The sequence below is a fragment of the Oxyura jamaicensis genome, chromosome 2 (genome assembly GCF_011077185.1).
Source record: "Oxyura jamaicensis isolate SHBP4307 breed ruddy duck chromosome 2, BPBGC_Ojam_1.0, whole genome shotgun sequence".
Classification (NCBI taxonomy): Eukaryota; Metazoa; Chordata; class Aves; order Anseriformes; family Anatidae; genus Oxyura; species Oxyura jamaicensis.
In genome coordinates, this window is record NC_048894.1 from 151,293,915 (window position 1) to 151,310,320 (window position 16,406).

A 16,406-nucleotide genomic window follows, 5' to 3' on the forward strand; every position below is an offset into this window, starting at 1 on the left:
TTTCTATCTTAATAAACTGTCTTTATCTCAACTCACAGGCTTCACTTGCCCGTTTCTCTCCCCCATCCCAGAGAGGGAGGGGGGAGGGTGAGCGAATGGCTGTGTGGTGTTTAGCTGCCAGCCAGGTTAAACCACAACAAGGAGTTTGGGGATTATGTGGGATTTTGGTTGCCTGAAATTTTAAGAGGACATAGAGTCAGGTAAAGGAAAAGAAAAATAAAGATTTCAGTAGTATTTGAGTCAAGGCACTGACAGATTTTTGCAGGTTTAGGAAAGGGTATTTAAAATTTGAAAAAAAAAAAAAAAAATAGATCCAGAGGAGGTAATTTGTATTATATTAGCTCTGCAAACATAAATAAAAAGGATCAGCATTATTTTGAATACATAGAGACAGATGACAAAAGCCCATGTTTGCCCCAGAGAAGACTTTGCCAACATAAAAAGCATAAAAACAGGAAGGACGGGGAAGGACACGTACCAGTCTAATGTATTTTCATAGACAGGCTTTATACACTATGTATTTGTCTGTACTGTTACCTGTGTATAAAAGTCACCTTCCTGACATATGGAAATGGTGACATACTGAGACAAAACACATTTCTTTGGCTGAGGCTGTGCAGTGAGGACTCAGAGGGGGTGGTCATTCCAGGCACCAGAAGATATTAGCAGTTTTGAATCATATCTGCCCATAAAAGAAGGAAGTTATGTCCTAGGAGGGCATATAAACTCCTGTGCTGTAAAGAGAAGTTTTCTCTTAATCTCTTCTGGGCTGTAAACTGCTTTCAATAAAAAACTAGCACCTAAACAGCAGACAAGCCAAACACGCAAAACTAGCTATACCTCCAGAGTGAAATAGCACGCACTTGAATTATATTTACTGTTATGATTTTATGTAGAGAATATACTTTCTCCATTTATAAAGAACACTTAGTGACTAAAAGAAACTCCTGAAGTAAATAGAGCTATAGGCTTAAGTGCTTACAGTTCCTAAAGAATTACTCTTTTGAAGAGCAGCTAACAGCTTGAAAATCCTCCTTTCTCTCCAGTAAAATCCTCTGCTCTTTGTAGGTAATGTGAAATGACCCTCTGCACTCCTGAGACTTTCTCCTCACTTTCTGATGTTTTCCAAAGTGCCTTTATCTGATACCTGTTGCAGGACACATTTGTCCACCATCAGTTACACATTTACTGTCAGCAAGTGCTCAGGAGGATATTTGTCATTCGGTCACTTCTGAACCACCCAAAGTCAGTCAGCTCAGTCAGTGCGTGTCATTCAGTAGTAGTGTAAAGGTCACCCCAACTAGACTCCGTCAGGTTAAAACAGTCCTTTTATGTTTTCTGTTCTTCCAGAGCGAACTTTTTTGGTCTTGATGCAATTTCTTGATGCACACTGGGGAATCACAACTTCCTGCAGGGGATTAAATCACATCCTCTCACTTCTACCCTCTTCTCATCCATATAATTTTGTGCTCCAATTAGAATATCTCTTACTGCCTGCCTGGCTTCGCCCATTAGTCTTTTTGGAAGACACAGTGGTAAATTTCCCATTTTATATGTTACTTATTTTAAGAAATAATGTTTTTTCAATTGAAATACATCAGCTCACAGAACACTCACTGTGCAGTTCAAACAACCACTGCATAAGATAATTAAAATTGTCGTATGGAAGTTGAATAACATATGCCAAAAAACATTTCTAAATTTAAGAGTACTCCACTGGGCAAACTCCCCATGTGGATTAGACAGGTGCTGGGCCTCAGGAAGAGCTTGAAATTTTATCTCCCGCTCATCAAAACTCTTTGAAGTCCTCTGATGTATCGGCTGTAGGCAGGCATTGTTTAAGTTTCCTCCTTTGATCACAAAAGATGTCATTTGACATTGGGTAATGAAGGCAAAGAGGCACAGCATCTCTCTGTGACCAAACTGCTAAGTGCAGAAGTGAACATCCCCCAGAAGTGGGAGAAGTTTTTCTGCATCTTTGTTGTTCCTCACGACATGAGAGGCAGGAGGGAGAAGGTGCCAGTGCCAACAGGCACAGGCTATCAGAGGAAAATACTGCATGTTGAGAACTGCCTATTGCTAGCCTAGAGTCAGCTGGAGCTGCCCATGCCTTTAGAGTGCCCCCAGCCCAGCATATAATGTCATTAACACCATTCAGCAGCACTGCCTAGGTAGTTTGCATGTTTTCATCGAGGCTACTATATATTCAGAAAGTGGGCATGCAGTGCAGCAAAGCATGCTTTGAGCTGCTTTCAGGCTGTTCTTACAGGATAGCAGAAACTGAAAGGTTTAATTGATTTAATTGCACTGGACCATCATAAACCTCAGCCTCACACTGGAGATAGGTTTCCACAAGACCTAAGAGGTTCAAATTCACTTCTTGGCTGAAAGAAGGAATCTCTCTCTAAAGGAGAAGCAACAGGTAAAATTTGTTTTGTTGACAGTGCAAAACCCATCACTTAAAAACTACACTGAGCTTGTGAAGGTGGTTCTGTTTCCCAGGGAAACTTTTCAGGGAATGGGTCACCATCATAGCAAAACAGCTGTGTCTTCACAGCAGAAAGGTCTTGGCATATACAAGAACTGGAATCCTAACAAATGTCTGGACTTTTCTGAAGTTGGAAAGATCAAAGAATACCCTCATGGAGCTTCATTTTACTCCTCCTGAGTTGAGCCTTTGCAGAAAGTATTGCAATATTTCACATCTTTTTTAAAGAGCCCCAAATAGCTGTTCTGATGGAAGTTTTAGCTTGGATTTTCAATTTTCTCCAAGGGTCTTCCAGCCTTCAATTTCGACATACATTTTCACATTTCTTAATGACAGTGATTCCCAAGATATAATCATAAAATGATACTCCATTAATTAAGCATCAGTCTAAGCTTTAGGATCCCTGACAAGCCTAGTGCAGAGTCCTCATATATCTTGCAGCAAGTACTGCTATCTAGCCTTTAGGTTGTTCAGATGTTGGTCTGCTAAACTAGAGTCTGTGCCAATTCTTCAATTTTAGCAGCGTTCTTTCATACCTGTTTGCCAGCAGAAATGGAGACAAATATTTAATATATGTAATACTGGGCACCCATACTTGAAGGGTAATCCTGGTTTCTGTATTAGAAGTAGGTTGCTATGGAAATGCCAGTGAGATTGAGCTGTGGATTTTTCTGGGGTGGATGAATGTATCTATGTTTAGTTAATATTTCATTTTGCCAAAGAATTTCAGATTGCATTCAAATGGAGACAAACAGTTCAACTAAAGTAGAAATAAGGAATGATAACCAGCACTTCAGGTTTATTTCATTATGTGGTGTATGTATCTATTGGAGCTCTCTGGGTTTACATAACTTAGATCACTGTGTTGGGTCCTGAAGATCTGAGATCTTTTGTTTCCAAACCAGTAATTGATGTGCTCAAAAATTCATTGTCATTTACTAACTAAAGCAACTACAGGAACTTATACACCATTTCAAAAATGACAAATGCCCTGACTTTAATAACTCTCCTTTAAATTCATTCCTTCCCTAAGGCCTTTGTTCATGTGTACTAAATTCCTTTCCTTCATCAGACTTTTATTACTGAGCCTCACTTCTTCTTAAGGGTGTGAAAACCTTTCTTCCATCTCCATTAATAAAATATTTGTTACTTCTTTGTATGACATTTCAGCCCTCTCTCCTCTGAGATTTCCTGATTGTCTGAAAATTATTACAGACCCCTAAAGCTGATAAGCCAGCTTTCCAGGAAAGAAACCTTTAGTTAGTGTCATTGCATCACTGTAGTTATGCCTTTGATTATTTCCTTAGCCTTTTTGTTGTAAGTTGCAGTCTAATCATTGAAAAAGAAATAAAATAAAAAGAGAAAAGAAAAATATTATATATATATATATATATATATATGAAATGAAGACTGTAGTCTGAAATAGAAGAAACTAGCTGTTACCAGACTTAATAAGCGGCAGGTAGTTGATATTGTCAGAAGCTGCACTTACCCTGCCCAGTAGTAGGAAAAATGATTATGTTTTCTCTAAAGTCTGTAACTCAAGGAAGTAGGTATGGGAGAACCTGGCTAGAAAGGTTGCCATCACAGGATAATTTCCTACTGCCCATGATTGACAGGTCTGGCATTGCTTCCAAACTGCAAACAAGATGAATTGTCCTCTGCAAAAAAGGCAATGAATTATTATTTTTTAAAGGAAATCCTGTAAGTGTAGTCAGAAGTCTCTAAACTTCAGGGTCAGTGTTGACTCCTAAGATCTGCAGGTCTCCATATCCCATCATATTTCAATATGGTTCAGTGAAAATATCACCACGGACAAATGCAACTGTGCCCGAACTTATTTAATAAAAGTTATCATTCACAGTAGCTATCAAGGCCATGCTGTTGGAAAGGACAAGTCTGAGAAAGAGTACAAGAATACAGTTTTGCCCTCCTTCTTGTTTCCAATCTCTTCCCCAGGATGGAAGCACATGTGATGCTCCTTATATGATCCTCTCAAGACCTGAACTTAAGCGATATGCAATTTCTGGATACATAGCAGGATACGCACCTCTTCTCCTTTCTCCACTCATATAAACCACTTGGCTGGGGCTGGTTTGTCACAGATCCTACTGCAGGACACCAGTATAATTTCAGGGGCAGAAGATCCCTTTCAGATTTTCTCAGTATGGTCATTACCACAAATTCGTGCCAGACAACTGTCTGTGGCTGGTTCTCATGCAAGGTTTTAATCTTGTTTCACTGCCTCTAGAGTACCCCAGGTAGTTCTGCCTCTGCTTCCAGTCTGTGTCAGGCTGTTGGGGCATTTCTGCTTTTCTTGTGGGTTCTGAAGGTCTTCAGGACTAGGGATTTATGGGGTGGAAGACTCACAGTTACTTCTGGTTTGTATAATATTTGTATAATATTCACTAGGTTTGTGATGGTCTGACTGAGAGCTTCTTTATGTCTTCATTCTTTAATTCACAATTGGTGCTCTTTAACAAATACATATATGCATATAACAAGAAGACAATAACATTCAAAAACTAGATATACAGACAATACAAATATAATTCTAGTAAAAACCTTGGAAAGGCAGTACAATATAGCTCTAAATCACTCCTATCATACAGCATGAGAAAAACAAAACCCCGTGAAGCACTGAATGCCTCTGACTTTCCATAGATTTCACCACTCTGAAGGATTAACCCTGGGATGGGCAAGTAGCCATGTATCACTCATGTGCAATTACTTATGATCTGAATTGAAGGTGGCAAGTGGAGACAACAGCCAGGCCCCATTTTACTTTCAGACATAGAATGGAAAACTCTGTTCCAGCTCCAAATAGTGTTCGCTTTAAGTTTCATGTAGTGATTGCTCATCATAGCTTTGCTGCTAGTTCTTTCAAACTTCGTTTCATTGTTCTTTTTTCATGGAGCTGTAATACACAATGTCATGGAGAAAATGGAAACTTAGACATGGTGTAGTTATATAGGGCCACCCAACATAGATTTTTTTTTCTCTGAATGTTACATCTATAATTAAGCCATCAACCCACCTAAAAGACATAAAACTAAGTCTTTTAATTAGCTTCTACAATAGGAATAAATGCTTCATTATTCTTAAGCATATCAAGCTGAGAACATTATTAAAGTCTGAAGGAATAATGAACAACATGACAGGAAACACATTAGAGCACATGCAGGAATACATTTGCCTATTAAGCAATCTATGTAAATACGCCTATCATTGCTATATAAGAAGACAAAAATACTAAAGGAAAGAATGAAAACAAAAGGACAATATAGGGAAAGCTGTAAAGATAATGATTTGAAGTCAGAGGTGGGGAACGTTTTTTGGCATTCAGTGCTGTTGGGCACTCAAGAGTTCAGCAGCTCTGCCAGAACTCGTCTAAGCTGCCTGACTGGCCTGTGTTTGCACTCAGTTCATTTTTTAACTTCATTGTGTCTGTTTTGGCTCCTAGGTTTTGCCTCTCTGAGGTATTCAGAGAGAGAACAAGCCTCTCCAGAAGCCATAGAACAAAATAGCTTAGGGAGGACTTTTGGATAAATTTCTCTGCTCTGAGTCTGTAGGGAGGATGAGTAATCTTTACAGGCTTTCAGAAATCCCTTGGCAAAAGGCGGGTGTTATTCTCCCTCTTTAGAAGTAATGCCAGGAGCACAGAAACATTTTCACAGCAGGGAAAACTGAAGTTATATATCTGATCATTCATAGCTGGATATGTTATCCCACAATCCAAAAACAAAGAATGTTCTGAAAGTCATATCCAGCAAAGCCTGTATTCCTGTGTTTGAATTAAGGCTCATCCATAAGCTATTTCTACTCAGCAAAACTCATTAATTTCAACTGTATTCGAACACATGATTAGAGGGCAGCACTGCCATGGGCTGGAGAACCTGCTGAGTGTTGGCTTGCCATGAGACTCAGACTGCAAAGTCTGGGCTATGTAGCTGGAGAAAACAGACAATGGGAATTTCCCCCACCTTTCTCTGTTGTGATGCTGCTCAGAAGCTCCTGGATCCACTGTCTGAGAGAAAAAGGATGGAGGGTTGCTATTTCGTCCCCCTGTTCCTCTCCCCGCATCATCATCCTGTTCTCTACCAGACTGCTGCACAGTACTGCTTGCTCTGTATCACAAATGTGGGCCTCAGTTAGTCCCTTGGACATCCAGCTGCATGCCAGCACCATAAAATCGTGTCTGTGCAACCATCTGGGCACCTCTGCACTAACACAAGGAGAAGCAAAGTCAGAGAGAGGGTATTGATTTTGTGGCTTGTTGCAAATTCCTGCTTTTAATGGAAGTATGATATTTTGAGGCTGAAAGGACAGATAACTAAAACTTTTTAAAATATAGAGGAAGCTGTTCCATTGTTCATTCACAGAGTTATTAAATTTTGATAAAAATAATTTAAAAAAAAATCTCCCAGAAGAAACTCAGTCAAAAACTGACTTCCCAGCAAAGCGGTTGTCAAGCCTTGCTTTGGATTTGACATGACTGTTAATCAGATCAATAACATACACTAATTTGTAACTATAGGAAATTATATCTTCGGCTTCGAGTTGAAAAGGGGAGTATTTTGCTCTTTACCTTTGGCATTTTTGCCTATGAAACAGATGATTGGAGATGACAATTTCAGTTCCATCCAGGAGAGTTTGGGTTCAAGATTTTTCCCTTTCTCCTGCCTTTGTTTGTTTGTTTGTTTATTTAACTAAATATACAATTGTATATATTTAAAACACAGTGATTTTACTAAATACTTAATAAGGTTCAAGCATTTTCTCAAAACATGATCTTCATTCCTAATTAATGTAATGGGATAGAACAACTAGTGTATCATATTTCATGCTTTTGATCCCAAAGGGGATGAGGAGATAAGGAGCTCTTGAAACAAAGATGTGATTCATTATGTGAAGACGAAAATGGAAATAATCAAATACATGAAAATGAACTGTGGAGACGATATGTGCTGAAAAACAAATAAACTGGTCTGAAAAGCTTGAAATATTCCTATAATTAGCAGAAAGGACGGGCTGAAGCCTGGAAAAATATACTGTCTGTTTTTGTTTATTAGCCTTCAGCAACTGCTATTCTCTGATCAGATGAGAAACTGGGAAAGAAAAAAAGTATCTAGCAGTTCCAAATGAAATGAGCTAGGAAAACACTTGTTTTAGTGTTATTTTAATATTCAATCTTTATTTTTTTCCTTGATCTTGAAATATGCTGTTCATCGCTTTTCCCCATCCTAAGATGAAACAAGCAGCCATCTCCTTTCATTCCTCAGAAGAATTTGGCCATAAGGAAATGAGTCTTTCTTGCATTTTTGGAATTTCTCCTCCTGTCATCAATTACTTTGTCACTTTTTCTCTTCTAGCATATGCTGGGCCAACTTTAGTATCTCTATCTGAACTTCTTAGGAAGTCCACAATTTGCAGGTTGTTTAATTGCTGCTTTTTTATTCTTTGCTTTCTGTTTCTTTATCAGTTGTCCTTGCTTCCTGCCTTTCTTTAACTGTAGTGTAAAAAATTCCAGAGTAGGAATTACATTTTTCTTGTAGGACATGGACAATAGCATAGTATTTTTTGAATAACAAAACATGAAGGCATGAATGAATGTCTCAGTACGTTCCCCTTACTGTCTGTTGTTCAGAACAAGAGTGAAGTAGGGTTTACCTATTAAGATTTCCTAACAGATTTTCCTAAGGAAATCTTATTTCCTAACACAACTTTCTACCTAAGCTCTTCACAATGACTAATGCTTTTAAGGATGAAAATTAAATGCCTTAAGTAGAAGAAGAGAAGGGGGGATTTCTAAAACAACATACCTAATGGTTTTGGCTTGGGGTAGAGTTCATTTTCTTCATAGAGGCTCACACAATGCTGTGTTTTGGATTTAGAGCCAAGGACTTTCCAGCTCCTCATGGTGCCCTGCCAGTGAGGAGCTGGGGGTGCACAGGGAGCTAGGAGGGGACAGAACCAGGACAGCTGGCCCAGATGGACCAAAGGGATGTCCCACACCAGGTGGTGTCGTGCTCAGCAATAAAAGTTGGAGGAAAGAAGGAGGAAATACGTGTTTGTCTTCCCAATAAGCCATTACATGTGATGAGCCCAGCTTTCCTGGGAGCAGCTGACACCTGCCTGCTGGTCAGAATCAGTGAATGGATTTCTTGGTTTGCTTTGCTTGCACACACAGCTTTTGGTTTACCCAGTGAACTGTCCTTAGTTTAACCCATGAGTTCTCATACTTTTACCTTTCCTGTTCTCTCCCCCATCCAACCTGGAGAGATTTAGTGAGAGGCTACGTGATGCTGAGCTGCATGCTGTGGTTAAACCACAACATTTCTTCTGGACAGAGCATTGACATAGCATTAGTGGTTGGATTCCAGTGCCCTCTGGTTTCTTTCTCCCTCTGTCTCACCCCTAGTGAGGGAAGACAGAGTTTGCTAACTCCTTTGCACAAAATTGATAAGCACCCTCTCAAAAATGCAGGTTGGATTTGCCCTTTTACTTCTTCAGGATATTTGTCCCAGAAATCTATTCTGATGGTGAGAATTTTTTTTCCTTACCCATTTGGTACCCATTTCCTTACCCATTCATGGCCCATTTGTTAATACTTGTTACAGTACCAGCACTGGCTTTTAGTTTAAATAACTGATTTCTTCCCCTGGTGCTTACCTCCTGATCCATTTAGAGTCAGCAATCACATCTCCTCCCAGCCTTCATTTCTGAAGGCACTCAAGTTCATTACTCTCCTATCTTTAGCTACTTCTCCCATTTCCCTGGTGACTCAGGAACGCTGCTCTTTGCGTTCACCTTTTTTGACATGAATGCTGCACAGTATTTCACACAAGGTTTTATCAGTGGGTTGGACAGTAGAATTATTAATACCCTCACTCTAACAGAGGTATCTCACCCAGAGTCATATATTCTTATTCTATAGCAGCCTCAGTAAATGATCACTCAGCTCATAAAACACAGTTAGTTTCTGCTACCAGCTTTTCAGGAAGGTCTTTGCTATACATCTGAAATATCTTCTGGTTCCATAACTAAGCAGTGTATATTTTGCAAACAAATCTGTTCATACCAATGTTATTACTAATGTCTTATTTTGTTTTTTTCACCAATCTGCAACTGAGAAGGAGCAGTTTCCCCTAGTGACATGGGCATTTCTCTCTCCAGTATCATTGCAGAAAACTCTGCGGCTTGGTAGTACTGTAGATCTTTAAAAGTATTTCTCCAGAATGATTTCAAATTGACCAGCTATAGCAATATCCCTTGTTTCACTGAATAAAGTTGAATGTCTAATATATTCCCTACTCTGTCCTTGTTCAGCTTAGTTTCTTCTGCCTTACACTTCACAGCAAGGTATGAAGATTGCATGAACTTAACCATCTCTTACAATGATTTCTTACTTTGAAACTTTTTGATTTAAAGGTTTTGCTCTCTAAGCTCAGTCCTGCCAACCTTCATCCCAGAAAAATTAGTTCTTCTGTTCCTCCTGTGGCCTCCATCCTCTGAGAAGATTCTTCTTTCTATAAATATCTCCCAGCACTCTGATATCTTGAAATCTTCAACGCATCTCAAACCTAGGAGAAATTTTCATGGTTTTAATATAACTGTGATCTGATTTTCTGGGACCTGGAGAAAATATTTTGAAGAGCAGGAGAACTTGCACTTCAGTCTTCCCCAGAAAGACATCTTTGTTCCATTCTAGTGAGTATTCAGCAGGTGTCCTAATATTCATGGTGTTTTTTTTTCTGATGTCACTGGAATATTATTCTGCCTCAGCTCCTCATCTCATACTCTGTTTTTTTTGAACACCAGCCTCATCTGTGAAGAAGAAAATGTGTTATATTGTATTTCTTGTCTGTTGGATTCTTCAATGATACAGCAATGCGGAAAAAAACTAAGTAATGAATAAAAAAGTTCTCTAACAGCCAGATAAATCGTTTTTTTTTCTTCTTTTTTTTTTTTTTCTTTTACTGTAAGAGCCAATTGTCTATAATACAAGAATTAACAATGTAAAGAAATATAAGTTGAAGAATCAGGCAGCAAGACATAAACATTATGTTCAAACACTTTTTGAATTAGAATTGCACATTATCTGTCGGAAAGTGGCTGTGCAGCATAGCAAGATGTGTTATCTGTTAGAGAGCTATCAGAGATTACTTGAGTCAGCACTGCATCCAACAGCAGTTCTCCATTTCTGTCTCTGATTTTTTTTAAACCCCAACACATTATGAAAAATGAGGGGAAGGGACTTTTGATGTTTAGATTGGAAAGGCAAATGTAATAGTCAGTGTTCATTTGAAATATGTAAACTGTTTTATAGCTTGAACTGCCACACAGAGACCATAAATTTAGACTTCTGGAGGGGGCGAGGGACATGTGCATTGTCTAGATACATTTTTTTTTTTTTTGATTGTTAAAATTTGACACAATTGTGCATCTTTTCAAGCCTTTAAAATAATGTGTTAAAACCATTAAAACAGCCCTATCCCCACACTAATAGTACTGGTCTTATAAAATTTCAGGAACAAGCACTGCAGCAAATCTCATGTGAAATGTTCATATTCATTCATTAATTTTTAGAGTTATTCCTAGGAGCTCCCATTGTGCTAGGTGCCACTGTGACTGTTCCCAGCCACACTGCTTCCCATCATTTTAACATGCCCTGTGTTCTTCCCATCATTGTTCATGCCCTGTATTCGTAGACATACCAATAGTGGTAACTATTGGTATGTCTAATCAGTATTTTATAAGAACAAATACAGTGCTGTTTCCTGTGCTAACTAGAAGCTGTGTGAATATGATTACCTAATCTCTAGGCCAGACTCACCCATGTCATCCTTCCTCCAACAGAACAAGGAGTGATACTTGCCACCAGTGCTGCTGGTGATAGCAAGCTTTGGAAGAAAAACAAACAAGCAAACAGGAAAAAAAAAAAAAAAAAGCTTGATGAATACTGACTTAGTGAGCTTGGACATATTCCTGTGCTCGGAGGTACTCCATTAAAGGCTTTGAGCATTAAAAAAAAAAAAAATAAAATAAAATAATAATAATTTCATTACACAGATTTGAGGGACAGAGTTGGATACTGGTCTCACTCCAACAGGTAATGGGGTAATGCCCACATAAAATCAGGACAAACAAGTAGAACATCCATTATCTTATCTCTAGAATTATGATGTTAAATAGTTGTTATTCAGCTTCAAACAAGAAATTCATCATCATATTATGTCCTAGGTGATACCATTGCATATTTTCACTAAAAAAGGATAAATTCTTTTCTCAGTGGTATTGATGTAAATCTCCTGGGAGATTTCACAGACTTGTCAGGGTTTATAGACAGAAAATAGATAGGACCTTGTACTTGCCTCTAGAGGAAGAAATGTTTCAAAAAATTTTAAAGACAAATGTTATCTCTTAGATAGCTAAAAGCAGATGAAAAATTAAAACCCTGATGTGATCTTCTCCTCAGGAAAAAATTTTATCTGAGGATGTCTACATTTTATTGCCAAAGATGTGTGATTTACTATGCAACAAGCCCTGCGTGCCATTTTCATATTCAGCTCCACTGTTCGAAAAAATAAATTAGATTCTAGAATCTTTGTGCCCATGATAATGGTTTAGTGTGAGGAGCCATTAATGTTGTAAATTATACTCACAGCTGTTAGCAACATGTAAGTATCTTGTTTTTCTCTTTTGGTTCAGATGAACGTCAATTAGCTCAGTGATATTTACACTAATATTTTATTTATTGGATGCAATTGTCCATCTGTTTCAGAAAGGATGGAAATTACAATGATTCTGCTGGAAGTAAAAGAATTAGATTTATTTACTGTTAACCTTTCCCAGGAGGCAAGGGAAGCCATACTCATAATTTTCCTCCATACAGTCATGGGAATGTGGTATCTCAAATTGGTATGAGAAATAATTCTAAACAAGTTGGGGGGGGGGGGGGGGAAGAGAAATCCTGTTTTGCATATAAATATGCCAGATGACAATAACTGTAAAATTAACAAAAAAGAAAAAAAAAAAAAAAAAAAAACAAAAAAAATAAAAATATTAAATTGAGCTAAGTGCATTGACTAGTGTTAGTTTAGAGGAAAAAAAAAAAAAAAAGAGAGAGAGAAAAAGAGAGAGAAAAAAAGCAGATTCAATTTAATTTGGACTGCCTACATAGGAGATTTCGTGCCATCCTACTGGACCTAAAGTAACCTTTGCAGATCAGAAATTCTGTTTCCTTTTCTACTCTTTCACCTGTTGATAATCTACCAATTTCCCTTGACATCAGAAGTCAATTTGACACCTCCGATTTTGTCTCATACTTGTCTGCATATGTATGCCCATGCTTTTCCATTTCCTCCTCAAATGTTTTCTTTGTTCTACATCTTCACAACTAATGTCGCTCTGTAAAAGAAGAGCTTCTTTTAAATATTCTCTTCCATTCTCATGCATATAATATTAATTCAAGTCGATGATATCTGGTTTATTTTCTAATCAGATTAATCACTCATTGAATTGCGTATAACACTAACCTTCAAGCACACATTGTGTCCATCATCTTCCTTATCTATGTAGCTCTTAGTGAAATTGTCAACCATATCTTTAAGGCACAAACTCCTCAATTCCAGGTGAACAATAAAGTAGCAGAAATAAAATTGAGGAGGTGTCCTTTCAAGTTATAGATTTATAGTCAAGCACCATGTCCTCTCATATGCTGAAGATTTTATAGATATTATTTCCATATCTACAGGAGAATTATGTTTATTGAAGAACAACAAATATGTGTCCCATCAACAGTTTGCAAAATATTTTTTCCATTTCACAGTTAATTATTAGTGTTCTAGCCTTACAGGTTGTTGGAAAATATGAAATGTCCTATAGTTTAAGAGGGTTTTGCAGAAAGTGGTCTGGTAAATCTCTCTCAAATAAAGAATGGCTTAAAGCATTCTTAGAGATTCAGGCTTCTTCTGACAGTTACTGTTGATTAACTGAAATTAATAAGGTGTTTGTGTTTCGCACTTTCGTCAGGAGCTATAAATTAACTGAATGATAATTAATAATGAGTAAATTATTTCAAATGCATCTTATTTCTAAAATGATACTATACAGAGGATTCTGAGAGATGGGATTTTTTTTTTTTTTTATGTGACTTCTTTATGGAACAAAGTCCATGTACATTTGATCTGCACTTTCCTATGGATGTATCATTTAGCATTAGGCTAAAATAATGTACTTTCTTTTTCATGCAACTCAATCAGGAAAATAAATTGGGTCCAAGAGATGCTGGTTTTGTTCTCTCTTAGGATAATGGTTCACTATGAGAGATCATTAATGTAGTAAATCATAATCAGAAACATTGACACCATGAAAACATTCTATATGCTTCTTTCTGATGCAGCTGAGCATCAATTAGTTCAGTGATATTTGCATAAATACCTCTATTTTGTGGGTGGAACTGTCCATCTGTTTCACTAAGAACTTAATTACAATGTTGTTTTTTTTTTTTTTTTTTCTGGGAAAGAAGAAATTAATCTTTCTGAATGCTAACCTTTTCTACAAGACAAAGCAGTCATGTTCACTAGATAACAGCAACTAGACAGGAGAGGATGAAATACTTTGTCTTGGAAAATAAGATGTTTATTAATGAGAACAAAAGCTATTTCCAAAATATAACAAAGGATCAGCATTGGAATTTTAGGTCATAATTTATGTTATATTAACTGCTACAGCATAATATTGAAGTATTCTTTCTTAAGAATAATACCAGGGGATTCGGTTTTGTTTTGTTATTTAAAGCAAATTTGATATTGAAAGAGCGGTCAGGCCTTGGAATGGGTTGCCCAGGTAAGTGGTAGCATCACCGTCCCTGGGGGTGTCCAAGGGCAGGTTGGACGTGGTGCTTAGGGACATGGTTTAGTGGGTGACATTGGTAGTAGCATGAGGGTTGGACCAGATGATCTTGAAGGTTTTTTCCAAGCTTAATGATTCTGTGTAAACAGGTATCTCACTGAGAGTATCAGGAGAGATCAAGGGCAGTAGCAACAGCCAGGCAGTCACCTGCAAGAGCAGCTCCATGACCACGTCAGTGCTAAGGCACATTTACATGGTGATCGATCACCTGTCCTGTTCTTGTCTGATGTGGAATCTACAGAAACCTCACAGAAATAACTGTTTGCATGAGTTTTCTCAGAGAATTCCAAGGCTGGTTTATCTCAAGTTTTCTGTCCTCCCTCTGACTTTCAGGATCACTCACAAATTCTCCCTTGCATATGATTTTTTTTTTTTTTTTTTTTTTTGTGTGTGTGTGTGAACAGCTGAGGAAACTTTGGTATTTTTCAAATTTATTCTTAGCTGAATCAGTTACTGTAAAATACTAGTCCTTGTGGTATGAATGTCCACCTTCCTACCTTCCAGTAACTGACCTGTAATGATGAAAAGGGACCAGTTGCCAGAAATACTTATATCTCCTTTCATCCAGGAGATAAAGGCCTTTGTTCTTGGAAATGACAAGTCTGAGTTATAGTTTCATTTCCTTGTGTATCATCCATTCTGTAATTGTGAAACTTTTGGCTTTAACACACAGATTTATTCCATCTCCAACCAAGCTTTGATCCATAATTTACCTGCAAGAAGCTTGAGTTGCCTCTTGTGTCCAGAACTATTAAATCAAGAGTAACTTTTCAAAGTTGGTGGAGAGTCAGTGTGGTTTTTCCAGTGCAAAAGAAGTTTATGTGAAGGAAAAATGTGAGATATCTAGTCTAGACCCAGTTCTGAAAATCACATCCTTGAGATTTCTAGCTAAAATTTTTGCATAACTGACATTGTATAGAACACCTGAAAGTTCAGTGTTTTCACAGCTGTCTATTTCTGTCTTCCACATATCAAAGCATTACCATAGTTAAAATAAGTAAATAAATATATGTGTCTATATCTAAACTGATCAGTCTTTGCCTTTTTTTCTCTGCCTCAATATAATTAGGTATTTTGTTGTTTTGATGAGGTTTTGCTGATGGTCTTATCTCTGGTCCAAACCCTCACTGACAAATTCTGTGACACTGTGTTGGAAAAGAGAATGTCAATGCAGAAGACCATGGATGCAGCATACTTGTGCACAACATAGCAAAATGTTTGCAAAGTTCCTCTCATGTGTATTTGATACCAAGAACAAGTGTATTTAGGAAAAATAAAACAAAAGACTTACCACAGTTTTTGCTTGCAGATTCTGATTTCTACATGCAAGTACAAACATGGGAGATTAATGAAGGAAGAAATTATTATATTAGATGAAGGGATAGAAGGAAAAATTAGAAAATAACAAAAGTTTATACAGGACACAATTTAATTTCAATGTAACATACTGGTATTTTTGCAGAGAATGATTTTGGGGTTTGTTCTGATTTCTATTATAAACTGCTTCCTAATGTAATACAGATTTATAAAAAAGGACACAGAGACATTTTTCAAATGTTGCCAGAAGGCCAAATTCAGGATACCACCTAAGATAATTAGTTTCATCAGTTTAAACCTGACCTTAAACCTGACCTCAGACTTACTGAGTTGTTCTTGTTGCATAACAGAGAGTCAAAACAGAATTCCTTCCTCTGATTTGATATCGAATGAACTTCTTTGTATGGCACCATACATCCCTACTCCATTTTTTTTTCGGCAGCTTTTATACCCACAACTCTAAATTATGCTCTAAAATAAGGGAAGGACCAGACTGTTTCCAGTTGTCTCTAGACTCCCTGACTCCTAAGCAACATGCTGTGTGCTTCTCTAAAACTTTCTGCTTGGAGAAATATTTCTGTTCCCAGAGGCCACGATTCTTCAAAATTATTCTGCTCTAAAGATTTTATATTTAAAATTTGGATTTTGCTCTTTCTTCCTGGTGTTTCACTGCTTGCATCCTGTC

General features: G+C 37.5%; 1 long non-coding RNA gene across 1 annotated transcript in view; it reads right to left on the minus strand.

The window, feature by feature from the left end:
- LOC118161468 overlaps positions 1-10,317 on the minus strand; it is a 22,106-nt gene extending 11,789 nt beyond the window's left edge. Inside the window, exons 1-2 of the long non-coding RNA XR_004748048.1 lie at positions 10,307-10,317; positions 2,471-2,476 (exon numbers count right to left, since the gene is read on the minus strand). This is a non-coding gene — a long non-coding RNA (uncharacterized LOC118161468). The remainder of the gene's footprint in view (positions 1-2,470; positions 2,477-10,306) is intronic.
- Between the last annotated feature and the right edge of the window lie 6,089 nt (positions 10,318-16,406).